The sequence below is a fragment of the Lactuca serriola genome, chromosome 3 (assembly GCF_051521515.1).
Source record: "Lactuca serriola cultivar US96UC23 chromosome 3, Lser_US96UC23_V15, whole genome shotgun sequence".
Taxonomy (NCBI): domain Eukaryota; kingdom Viridiplantae; phylum Streptophyta; class Magnoliopsida; order Asterales; family Asteraceae; genus Lactuca; species Lactuca serriola.
In genome coordinates this window covers 312770256-312784801 of record NC_136410.1, presented here as the reverse complement: position 1 = coordinate 312784801, position 14546 = coordinate 312770256, and positions in this window count along the sequence as shown.

Here is a 14546-nt window from a genome sequence, read left to right as displayed (position 1 = left end):
CTCGCCCTGAATCACCAGCTCTCCCCCACTTGGGGTCCTGATCCGCACCAACTACTGTGCGCAGTCGATCACTGCCCCATTAGGGCTGAGCCAATCCATGCCTATAATCACTTTGTTCCCACGCAATGGAATGGGAACCAAGTCTACCAGGTAGCGCTCCTCAAATAACCTCAGTACACAATCTCGAAATACCGTCAATGCCCGCACCGAACAGTCGTCTGCAATCTCTACCTCTAGAGGGCAATCCAACATGCCCGAAGACTCGGAAAATCCCTTGCTAAGCGCAAGAGATACAAATGACCGAGTAGCGCCCGAGTCAAACAATACTAGAACCGGGATGCCGTTCACATGGAACGATCCTAAACATAGCACATATTAATAACACAATCACCACAAAAAGAAGATTAGAGGGAAAGAATCATACCCGTCACCACATCAGGTGCAGCGCGTGCCTCCTCGGCTGTCAGCTGAAATGCTCGGCTCCGCACCACTGGAACCTCTGCCTTGACCTTTCGGCCATCTGCAACCCGCGCTGTCGCTGAGACCGGCGCTGCCGCTGGCACTGCTGCTGACGCTGCTGTCAATCTCGGGCAATTGGCCCTTTTGTGGCCCCTCTGATTGCAATGGAAGCAAATCAGGTTTGTCATATGTACCGCAGGGGCGGGGGCAGTACAATCCCTGCCAAAATGCCCCACCTTGCCACACTTATAGCAGCCCGAACCCAGCCCAGTACGATAAGCTCCCTCGTGTGACCGACCACATTTCCCACAACGGTCCCGTCCTGCCTGGCCTTTCGGCCTACCATCAGATCCCTTGAGCTTCTTCCGCGAAGCCCCAATCGGCAGCCCCTCTACTGCCTTCCTCTCTGGACATGCTCCAGATCAATCTCCCTCTCCCTAGCCCTGACAATCATGGAATCCAGGGTAGGGCAAGCCGAAAAACTAACATGCTCCCGAATGTCAGCTTGTAGCGTGTCATGGTAGTGGGTCCTCCTCATATCCTCATCACCCGCGTACTGGGGCACAAGCAATGCTCTCTCCCGGAACTTGGCGGTGATCTCTGCCACGGTCTCCGTAGTCTGCCTCATATGCAAAAACTCCCTGGCCAGCCGCTGAAGCTCCACAGCTGGAGCAAACTCCGCCCTGAATCTGGTCACAAAATCCGACCAAGTCATAGCCTCAATAGCCGAGGCTCCCAATGACTTGCCAACGGACTCCCACCAATCCCTAGCCCTGTCTTGCAAGCATCCTGTTGCATGTCTCACCTTCGACCCCTCAGGGCAGAAGCTCGTCAGCTGAGCAGACTCAATGTCTGCGATCCATCTCCTAGCAGCAATAGGGTCTTTCACCCCATGGAAATCCGGCTCACCACTCCCACGAAAGTCCTTAAAGGACAGTGTGCGCGTACCCATCTAGCTGGATGCCGAATCACTCCTGAATGATCGGAGACGATCCTCCATCAGCTTAACAATCTCCTCCTTGATCGACCCAAAAATGATAGGGGTCGACTCAAGAATGCCCCTTGTGATCTCAGACGCGATGAACTCGCGTAGCCCGTCATCAATCTGCTCGGATCCCGAACCCGAGCCCGGTCCTGATCCTGATCCGGAACCTCCTACTGCAAGTTGTGTGGCCACCATACTTAAAACACATGCATAAACGTCAGGATTATACATATACTCGGGAGTTCTAACACGCTCCCCAAGGTTCACGATTTCATCTAGGCCTTCCTTGATTCGAGTACGGGTCCTCTGCTTTCAGTAGTACGGGCCCATACTACCTTCCACATCTACCCGTGCTTTCCTCAAGGATTGCTTCGATTTCACCAGGTCCCCTTTACGGATACCCCTTCCCACTAACCTCATCCTAGGCTTCCCTAGGGTACTCTCTGACCTACTCTCCGCCATCAACTGCATAGGAGCCCCTACCATCTCCCCCTAACTAACTTGCAAGTACTATTACATATCCGCTCCTTAGTTAGTTGGAAATAGCTAGAACCCCTATAGCACAAAGGAAGCAACATTCGTGCATTGAGTAACCAAATCAGGCATAGCCTATATAGGCCATCCTACTGCTGACTAAACAGCCCTAGCATACAGCTCATTCAATAGGAATATAAGGCATCCTCCTAGATCCCCAACGCTAACTGTTGGGTTTTGAGCATTCTAACACTCCTATGGTGTACATGCAACCCTATAAACCTTGGATCTATGTTTTCTCTATTATACATGCAAATAAGAACTTTCCAAGGCTTAAATCCTAACTAGCATATTATGAAGCAACTATACTACAAGACTAGTTAGATGACATACCTTTTGGTGTAGCTTCATGTCTTCAAGCTTTAAGAGCTCAGCCCCAATAGTGTGGAAGCCTCAAGTGGAATCAAAAATCACCAAAACACCTTGGAAGACTTTAGAGAATATGGATAGTTGGCTCTCTCTAGTGAAATCGGCTAGCCCTTTTTAGTGTACCCACACTAGTGCCCATTTCACCAACCAAGGACATCTTTATATAGTGTGGAGGATTAGGGTTAAACCCTAATACCCATGACCTTTCATTTCCTAGGATCCATTGGTTAAGGCTCCATGGACTATCCATGAAGACTTAGCCCAACCTAAATGAACTTGGCCCACTACACATATATATATATATATATCTAAGAGTCCATATTTAATTAGTTCATTTTGATCACTTAATTAATTATAAATTAATTCTTGATCAATACTAATTAAATAATATGATTATATTAATATATTAGAACTTTTAATATATTAATATAAATCATAAATATACTATTCTCAAAACACTATCCATATAAATTGTGCCGGTGAAGTGCAACCCAAATGGACCATGTCAGGTCGGGTCAAGTACATACCAAATATAGTTATGGACTTAGACATTAATCCAACAGTCTCCCACTTGGATAAGTCTAAAACTATTATTAAGTATGACTTCAAAACCTAACTGGCAATCGTAGCTCTTAAAGCCGCTGTCGAACTCTGATCTTGTCAACGAACTTGTCCATTAGATAAGGGATCATATATTCCTCCATTCTAGATATCATATGGACTGAGACATGGATTATAATCGTTCTCTCTGTCCATTTGTTGTTTCCCGATTTCCGATTCATGATGACTGACTGATTGAACAAATCAAATCAGTCCTGGCTTGGCCAAGCACTCACATGTATCATCATTAAATCATCGAGGGGCCCACGAATATCGCTTTTTATCCCGAAGGTAAAAGGAATGGATAAACTTCGACTCATATGGCTTATTCTACTACTTGTTGAATCATACACAAAGGCACGTTTTATAACACCAAGTTACCGAATGCGTTTTCGTGCAATCAATGTACAACCAACTCATAGTAACAATTCATATCTCTAGGTTTGAAGAATATAAGATATTATCATCTCATGATCACTCATGATAAAATCCATGAAGTGATTCCAATGAGCGCGTGTTGAATCCAATACTCAGAACTTATGAGCACTCATGAGTGTTGTAGCCCTTTGTCCAACATCTTAGACCTCTACAAGCCAACCCATGACAATCTTAATTCATATCTACTTCCAAGATATGACCGACTGTGGATGGTTTGAATAACTTAGTCATTCCAGAAGAATAACCTAGTTTATTCTGGAAGTCAAAACATGCAAAGTGAAACACAAGAATAAATGAATCAAATATGGTATCAAACCCTATGAATATAAATAAACAATTTTATTTATCACCATACTGATTACTCATTATTCCTTGTTTCGGTTTTATCAACTTTATACTTGAATTTAAAATAATAGTTGTCCCATGCTCCAAGCATGTACACTATGTTTTCTAAACACTAGTCATGCCATACACAAAGTATGCATACTATGTTTGTCTATGGTCTTTACTTTGTGAAATAGATCAATTGAGCATAACTCCAATGATCATCTTTTCACACTCCCAAACCCTTACTGCAAATGCAAGAATTCCAAATTCATGCCATTTACTGAAATCTGTTAGATTCTAAACTTATATGCATTGATCCTCTTGTAATGATTATGCACAAATTCAAGCAGACTTGGCAACAATCATCACAGAGTATTCCAACGGAGTTCAACTCCTTGGAAACATCCTTCTTGCATTAAGTTTCCTAATCTTATAGCTTCAATACTTTCTAACTTTGAACCATTTCCATATTCCATTTTGACTATCACTTCCGAACAAGAGTTGCCTCTTTTCAGACTATGTCAATATGGTCCTTCCAAAGTCAACACTATACTTCCAACTGTCGTTGAGCAACCAATCCTTGGTAAACCTTAGATTGTCCTCAACAATTGATTAATCATTTTAGTCATATCTAATTCTAGACCTTTTCCCTTCTTAATGCCCCAGGCATTTGGAAAATTTTAGAAAGGATGAATATAGCACATGTAATCGATCCTATATCCGAAGCATATGGGACACGATTCATGATGTCTCACATAAAGACTATACCAGTCTTTTGCTATAATATTTCCATTTTTATTTGCCAATTTCTCATAATTCAGATTATGAAAAGGGATGCCATAATCATAATCGAATTTTAGAACGCAGATAATGAACCCATATATAGAATTTCCTTATGTTAACCCATTCCAACATGAAATTCATATATATTTTTTACTAAATACGATTAAGACCTCAAACTAAGCTTTTAGATTTGAGATGAAGTATAATTTCCTCTCCCTTAATTATAGCAAAACATCTTTTTCCCAATTGAGACCTTTTTGTTTTTCTATAATTAACATTGCTAACTTGCAACCTTTATCATAATTATCATGCTCCAACTAACATGATGATTAATAGCATAACACTTATGCTCCCACTAGCTTTGACATGTAACCAGAAATCAACTGGACTTCTAGAAATCAATACTTTATTGACTTTCTTACCAAAGTTCAGATTTCTGATACTAGATTGCCTTGATAAGACTTTATCAAAATCATACACCTCTCTTAGATAGCTCACAAGTGTGCCTAAACAATTTCAGAACTATGAAAAGGGATACCGTAATCATAGTCTCAATTGTTTAGACCTTTTTCCATTTCTCATAAGGTAATGTTAGTGTGCCGGTTAACCACGCACGCTCCACTAACGACTTTGAGAACTGCAAAAGTCACAATTGCTATCTACTTAAAATCTACTTCGTGAAAGAGTTTCCTTACCATCATTTTCATGAATCGAAGAGAAATCTTATGACACTTAGATTTTATGGTGTAAGTGTTCCTATCCATGTGAATTTGTCAAAACCATAATCACAAGACTAGGTTGGTGACAAATCCTAACTCATATGGATTGAACTTGTGCAATCTTAACTTCTTGCCACCTGGCAGCTCAAGGGCCTGCCATTGCTTCCAAGTAGCTATCTAAACAATTGAGAACAGGTAGAACTCAAATGTATAGCCAACTTAACTGGAATGGGTACAAAAATGTCAGTACGATAGGTTATAAACCTCTAGTTGTGTGCTAGCGATGAAATACAGGTTTTATTCTTGATTACTTCTTGAAACCCTTTCAGGATCTTTTAGACTCCCACTGTCTCCTTGCCCTATAAGACTTTCTTGCCAAATATTCAAGAGATAGTGTGGATTCTAATCAAGACAAACACTTAACACAATTAGCCTTAGTTGGTCTTTGTTTTATCCAAAACATCACAACTTACCAATTTCAAATGTACAAGAGTAGAAAACTTTTACTCTTACATTTGACGAGTGTTTTTAAACCTTCTTTAAGACATGTCACTCAAGTTACAATCTTAGAGTATAACTCTATGAATTGTTTTGGAATTAAGTATGAATCATCTTCTTGATTTAACCACTTCAACAATTCATAACTCCTCTTCTTAACTCTCAGAATGTACTTAGAGGATGAATTGTGATAAGGTCTCAAAATCATTAAGATGATCTTAAAACATGATACTAAAGGACTCTCCCATCTTTTTAGATTTGATAAACTTTTATCCTTCTGCCTAATTTGATTATTCTTATTCATTCTGTCATACATTGAAAATTTTTTCAATGCTTTAGAATTATACTTAAGCTTGTAAGTATAATCATATTTACTAAACCTTTGTAAATCATGACGAATAGTCTTATCCATCTTTTGTGGTGGACTTTGACAAGTGCACAAGAAAGTGTACTTGATCCCTTAGTCCTTCTCTTGACTCACACATCCATGTGAACAAGCAGTTAGTCTTAATTTTCCAATGCTCGAAAGTTCTCATTCATCATACTATACAACTTGCATGATTCCAAGTTTCTATCCAACTGAAACTTGGGTGATGAGAATCTTTCCTTATTTGGTAAATTTAGACACTACCACAAATGAAAGACTCAAATTCATATTTCCAATATTGCTATCAATGGAATCATATAAGCAACATCTTTTCCTTTCTCTACAAATGCCATTGTAAGGATATTTTAAAATAAATAAAATTAAAACTTTTCTTTTTATTTTAAAACTTTGCGGAAAAACTAATCCTTACAATTCAAATGTATATGAAAACTTGTTGTCATCTATTCCTAAACAATCTATCATAACTCTTAAGCACGTGCTCAAAATTCTGATCATCGGACCATGCGATCGAAATCCATCTTCGCGATCAGAATCAGCATATACTTACTTTAAGTTTCTTTACTTTTCTTTGATTCTTAAAACATCAACATGTGACCCAGCCACATCATGTAATAAGAATCTCCAAGTAGGAACTTAATAGAGTTAGACCATGGACTTTACCTGAAATAAAGTCAAACTTATTGACTTTATCATCCTTAGGTAAGTTTGGCAGCTTCATAACCAAAGCCCCTTCCTTTGGCAATAGAAACATATGGACCCTTAGGTAATAGTACATGGGACTATCTCAAACTTAGCCTTTCTCTTTACCATTTGGTCAACCAAGTTGACTATGGCCAATCCCTTTCCATTGGGAAGAGAATGCATTTCTGGATTTCCTGTGTCACTATTGTCCTTGTCCATAAAGTTTTGGGAAGTTGATCTCCTAATAAAATTTGTTTTACTAGTACACTAAATCATTTCTGATTTAGCAGCACCAAGCAAATAGATAAGATCATTAAGGGTCTTGTCACAGTCTATTTCATAGGTGTCCCAAAGGAACTCACTATGTGACTTAGAAAGTGATTGAGCCACCAACTTTCTCAAGACTTTGACACTCAACTCTCTCGGCTTGTCAATATGTGACTACAACTCCAAGATGTGATCACACCTAGACCTTGCCTTGCCAATAGGGCTTGAATGACCTTGAACTTGTGGGTTAGGGAGAATAATTGGAGGAGGTGGAGGAAGTGAAGTTCCAAGATATTTGGGAAGATCATAGATGTCTGAACTTGACATCTTTTGGGAGATATTCAAGATAGTTGATTTAAAGTCCTTAATATAACACCCAATATGAAATATTAAGGCTAGGACCCAACAAACTATTTTATAACTTGGAAGAGGGATGCCGTAATCCAAGCTATAGAATATTTGAAGGTAGGTGAATGACGATTCACCAATTTCCACCATGAAAAACGAAATAATTAATTAGGTTTTAATTGGATTTGAAATTCCTACATCTTTGAGATTCATTGAACTTTCAATGGCATGTTTCAATCTCGAGTGTGCCCTTCAGGTTTTGTGACTGGGATGCCGAGGATCACAAAACAAGGTGTGAAGTAACCATGCAAATTACTTGGTACCCTTTAGTGTTTACCCCTCAATCGATGTGTCGGTTAACCACACACGCTCCATCGATACTATGATAAGCATTAAGTTACCCTTTGCCTACCTTGTTAAATACGAGTTAGTGTGCCGGTTAACCACACACGCTCCACTAACCGACTTAAACAAAGTGCAAAGTGTAATTTCATGGATTAGCACCTTATTCACATTTTCCTAAGTAACTAAGATTGGGTATTATTAAGAGTTTAGTTACTTAGTATTTATCATTAATACTTTTAATGAAGGGAGAATTATAGTCATGTCAAACCCGTTCGGCTAACGACCCTCCACCAGTCAAGGAAGCGGTGGGTGAGAGTGGACACCCATTAAACTGCCATTTTATAGGCAGTAACCTTATACCCCCTTATAGACCGACTTCGTGAATGAGGCCTACTAACGGTAAGACTGACTTTACTCTTATACATATATATAAATATTATTAACTTATAATATTGTAAAGTATAAGGGTTGAATTTTAACTCTTTAAAATTCTAAGGGCTTAACATGGAATTAAAGTATTCATAAAAGAAAACTTTTCAAATTCCAAAACTTGAGGGCAAGTTTTGAAACTATTCAAAACTCTTGGTTTTTCATAACTTATGAGTTTTAATTAAAGTATTAAAACTTTTAATGAAGAGACTCTTGGACATCCATAACTTGAGGACAAGTTATGGAGCCATAAAAACTATTTATAAGAAATGACTCTTCATTTTTTTTTATAACCTAAGGCATTTTTATGAGTTTTTAAGATTCATAAATGTGACTTTTCATATAACTTGAGGACAAGTTACAAAAACACATTTTATGAACAACTTTTAGATTAATTTGGATTGAAAACATCTAACACATATTTTTCATTAATCTAAAAAATAACTCATAAAACAAGGAAACATAAAATTTTTGGTAATCCATAACTTATGGAGTTAAATGTTTGTTTTATGATGAAACTTTTCATGTTCCATAGCTTAAGAATATGTTATGGAATTCTTTAAAACATTAACACCAAATTTTGTAACTCCATAAAAACTTTGAATCAATTTTTTTTAAACCTTTTCATATCCATAACTTATGGAGGTTTCAAAAAACTCTTTAGATCAAACTTTTAAAACTAAAAAAATAATCATATCATTTTATCCTTTACTAAATTTGACCTAATTCAACTCATATAGAAAATGATTCAAATTTTACAAATAATTAGTTTTTCACAAAAAAAGTAATTATCTTAAAATTTGACAAACGTCATCTTTTTTTTTTCCTTTTTTTTTCGACTTTGAAAATAAAACATTTGCATCAATATAACAGAAAACAACCCATGGCTCTGATACCACTGTTGGGTTTTGAGCATTCTAACACTCCTATGGTGTACATGCAACCCTATAAACCTTGGATCTATGTTTTCTCTATTATACATGCAAATAAGAACTTTCCAAGGCTTAAATCCTAACTAGCATATTATGAAGCAACTATACTACAAAGACTAGTTAGATGACATACCTTTTGGTGTAGCTTGATGTCTTAAAGCTTTAAGAGCTTATCCCCAATAGTGTGGAAGCCTCAAGTGGAATCATAAATCACCAAAACACCTTGGAAGACTTTAGAGAATATGGATAGTTGGCTCTCTCTAGTGAAATCGGCTAGCCCTTTTTAGTGTACCCACACTAGTGCCCATTTCACCAACCAAGGACATCTTTATATAGTGTGGAGGATTAGGGTTAAACCCTAATACCCATGACCTTTCATTTCCTAGGATCCATTGGTTAAGGATCCATGGACTATCCATGAAGACTTAGCCCAACCTAAATGAACTTGGCCCACTACATATATATATATATATATATATATATATATATATATATATATATATATATATATATATCTAAGAGTCCATATTTAATTAGTTCATTTTGATCACTTAATTAATTATAAATTAATTCTTGATCAATACTAATTAAATAATATGATTATATTAATATATTAGAACTTATAATATATTAATATAAATCATAAATATACTATTCTCAAAATACTATCCATATATATTGTGCCGGTGAAGTGCAACCCAAATGGACCATGCCGGGTCGGGTCAAGTACATACCAAATATAGCTATGGACTTAGACATTAATCCAACACTAACTAGCATGGGATTATCAGAATCATATATTAGTCACACAAGGCATCTTCCTAGATCCTTAGTCCTATTCTAGCATGCAATTCTGAATCAAGCCATATAGCATAACATAACATGTATGGGTATCTTGGGGAAAACTTACTTGAGCCCTGCCGGTCACATGCATCACACACCTTGTCTTTCATAAAATCCTTTTGCTTAGATTTTTAGAAAACCATTTTATTGTAAAAATCTTTTAGTCCCTTAGTTTGAGTCCAGACACCCCCGAGGGCGTGTCCGAATCCCTCAAACCAGGGCTCTGAAACAAACATTAACATCCCAAAATTTAAGCCCAAAAATTTCATTTTTGATTAATTAATTCATAAAACATTCATTAGAAATATTGTATAAACACGTTATCTCAAAATCAAGTATCATGTCTGAAACCCACAACCATGAATAAATGACATATCAGAGTACAATCCTAGAAAACACTGTGCGGAAATCATATGTGAATGTGTGTGATGCCATGCTACGCCGCCGACTCCTTCCCCTTGGATGAAGAGGTACCTGAAACCAAAACTGAAACCGTAATCACTTATCTAAAATGGCGCTTCATAGTTCAACAGAGTTTTCGAGAGCTACGATTGCTGGTTGGTTCCTGAAGTAACATACGCAAATATAGTTATTAGACTTATCCAAGTGGGAGACTGTTGGATAAGGTGTCTAAGTCCATAACTTATTTGGTATATACTTGACCCGACCCGGCATGGTCCATTTGGGTTGCACTTCACCCGAACTATTTATGGATAATTTTATGAGAGTTATACACATATGTTTATTAATATATTATAAGTTATAATATATTAATGTGAAGTCATGTTATTTAATTAGTCTTAGTCTTAAATTAATTATGAATTAATTTAGAGAATAAAAGGAAGACTAATTAGATTGTGGGCTATTGGTTTTATATAGTGTGGGCTAACACTCATTTGTTAATGGGCTAGGCTTATATGGAAGTCCATGGATGATCCATGGAGCTTTTAACCCATGGATCCTTGGGAAAGGAAAAGTCATGGGTTATTAGGGTTTCACCCTAATCATGTACACTATATAAGCATGCTTATGTTGCATGAAATAGCCACTAATGGCACTAGTTGTGTGAGACTTAGGTGTGGCCGATTTCTATGTGTGTATACACTCTCTCAAAGTTTTCCAAGTGTTTGTGGTGATTTGTGATTCCATTTGAGGCATTCACACTATTGGTGCTTGGCCCTCAAACTCCTTAAGAATCAAGCTCATCAAAAAGGTATGTAATCTCATCTAATTCTTTTATGTTTAAAAGTACCCCATGCCATGTTAGATAGGTTATGAACCTTGGAAAATTATTATTTTGCATGTATTTAGACAAACATAGATCCAAGGTTTATTAGGGTTGCATGCACACTTAGGAAGTGTTAGATTACACAAAACCCAACAGTGGTATCAGAGCCTAGGCTTGTTTTCTTTAATACTTGATGCAGATTGCTGAAAATCGAAGTTTATGTGTTGTCTGCACAGCAGACTCACCGAGTCCATGAAGGGACTCGACGAGTCTAAGGCAAAACTCATCCAACTCGGCGAGTTGGTTCATGCACTCGACGAGTTGGACCCCCAGACAGCATATCTTCGAGTTTTGGTGCTGGAATTGGTATAGAATCATTACCTTAAACTGTTATGGACTCATAAAACCTGTTTTTGATGTGGTAATGATGATGGTGGACCAATTTCAAAGTTATAATCAAATTTCAAGTTTATATGTGTTCATATGATTCTTGAAATTGTTGATGTGGATGTTCATGTTCATATGAGTTTTGTTAGATCATAGGAATTATTTGCAAAATTGTTTGTTAGTTAATTCTTGATCTTAAAGTGTTTTAATGGAATTCATAATTTGTCCTCAAGTTATGGAATTCCAAAAGTTTTTTCTTTTAAATATTTTTGTAAGAAGTTGTAGGTTACATTTTCTTGAAGAGTTTTTCCCATAAATGATTTTATGGACTTCATAACTTGTCCTCAAGTTATGGATATCCAAGAGACTCTTCATTAAAAGTTTTAAACACTTAATTAAAACTCATAAGTTATGAATATCTAAAAGTTTATGAATTGTTCAAAACTTGACCTCAAGTTTTGGAATTTGTAAAGTCTCACACAAACTATAATTCCACATCCTAGAAGTTTTAAAAGTTAAAATTCTACCCTTATACTATTTATAACATTAATGGTTAATTATTATATATATGTATAAGAACAAGTCGTTTTACCATTAGTAGGCCTCATTCACGAAGCCGGTCTATAAGGTGGGTATAAGGTTGTTGCCTATGAAATGGCAACTTAATGGGTGTCCACTCTCACCCACCGCTTGCTTGACTGGTGGAGGGTCGTTATCCGAACGGGTAGGACAATGACTTTAAATTCTCATTAAAAGTATAATGATTATTATAAAGTAACTAAATATATTTTTATTTAATTCCTAATCTTAGTTACTTTAGGGAAGATGTGAATTTGGTGCTAGCCCATGGAATTCACACTTTGTACCTTACCAAATCGTTGGTGGAGCGTGTGTGGTTAACCGGCACACTAACTTAGACTAGTAAGGATCACGAAGGGTGACTTAATGTTTTTCATAGATCAATGGAGCGTGTGTGGTTAACCGGCACATTGATTGGGTGATAATATTAAGGGTACCAAGTGAATTGGTATGGTTATTCACACCTTGTTTTGTGATCCTCGGCATCCCAGTCACAAAATTTGAGAGGGCACACTCGAGATTGAAACATGCCATTGAAAAGTTCAATGAATCTCAAAAGATCTAGGAATTTCAAATCCAATTAAAACCTAATAAATTATTTCATTTTTCATGGTGGAAATTGGTGAATCGTCATTCGCCTACCTTCAAATATTTTATCGCTTGGATTACAGCATCCCTCCTCCAAATTATAAAATATTGTGTTGGGTCCTAGCCTTAATATTTCATATTGGGTGTTATATTAAGGACTTTGAATCAACTAACTTGATTTTCTCCCATTATAGATGTCTGGTTCAAACAACTATGATCTTCCCAAATCTCTTGAAGATGGTGTCCCTCAACATCATGCTTCACTTCCTCCACATCCTCCAATTATTCTCCCTCACCCACAAGTTCTTGAAAAGTTTAAAGTCACTCAATCCCTATTGGCAAGCATAGTCTATATGTGATCACATCTTGGAGATAAAGTCACATATTGACAAGCCGGGAGAGTTGGGTGTCAAAGTCCCGTGAAAGTTGGATGTTCAATCACTTTCTTAGTAACATAGTGAGTCTCTTTGGGACTACTATGAGACGGACTATGACATGACCCTTAATGATGTTATCTATTTGCTTGGTGTTGTGGAATCAGCAATGATTTGGAACACCAGTAAAGCAAATTTGATTAAAAGAAGAACTTCCCAAGTCTTAAATGGACATTGACAATGGTAGCATTGGATATCTAGAAACGGATTTCTCTTCCTAATGGAAAGGGATCGGCTATAGTCAACTCGGTTGACCAAATAGTAAAGAGAAAAGCAAATTCTGAGATAGTCTCATGTGCCATTACCAAAGGGTCCATGTGTTTTGTTGCCAAAGGAAGGGGCATTGGTTGCGAAGCTGCCCTATTCACCTGAAAGGTCATAAGGTTGATCAAGTCAAGAGGTTTGACTCTACTGCGGGTAAAGTCCACTGTCTAACTCTATTAAGTTCCTATTTGGAGATTCTTATTACATAATGTGAATGGGTCACATGTTGATGTTTTAAGAATCAAAGAAAAGATAGGAAGCTTAAAGTAAGTATATGTTGATTCTGATTGCAAAGGTGGGTTTTCGATCGCATGGTTCGGCAATCAGAATTTTGAGCTGTTGCTTAAGAGTTATATTATATTGCTTATGAATAGACAACAACAAGGTTTTCATGTGGATTGTAAGGATAAGTTTTTCCGCAAAGTTTTAAAATAAAAGAAAATAAAGGGTTTTAATTTTATTTATTTTAAAAATATCCTTACAATGGCATCTGTGGAAAATTGTTGCTTATATGTTTCCAGTAATAGCAATATTGGAAAGTGGATTTGATTCTTTCATTTGTGGTAGTGTCTGAATTTACCAAATGAAGAAAGTTTTTCATCACCCAAGTTTCAATTGGACAGAAACTTGGAATCATACAAGTTGTATCGTATGATGAATGAGAATTTTCATCTTTGAAAATTAAGAATAATTCTTTGATCACATGTATATGTGAGTCAGTTGAAGGACTAAGGAATTAGGTACACTGGGTGTGCGCTGGTCAAGGTCCACCACAAAGATTGATTTGTCATGATTTACTAAATATTAGTAAAAATGATTATACTTATGAGGTTAAGTATAATTCTGTAACATTGGAAAGGTTACAATGTATGACAAAACAAATGAGAAGAATCAAATTAGGCAGAAAGATAAAAGTTTCTCAAATCTGAAAGGATGGGAGAGTACTTTAGTATCATATTTCATGATCATCTTAATGATTATGAAACCATATCACAAATTCATACTCTAAGGACGTCTTAGTGCATTGTTATGGCTAAGAAGAGAGGTCATGAATTGTTGGATTGGTTAAAATCAAGAAGATGAGTCCTATTTCGTTCCAAAACAATTCTTAGAGTCATACT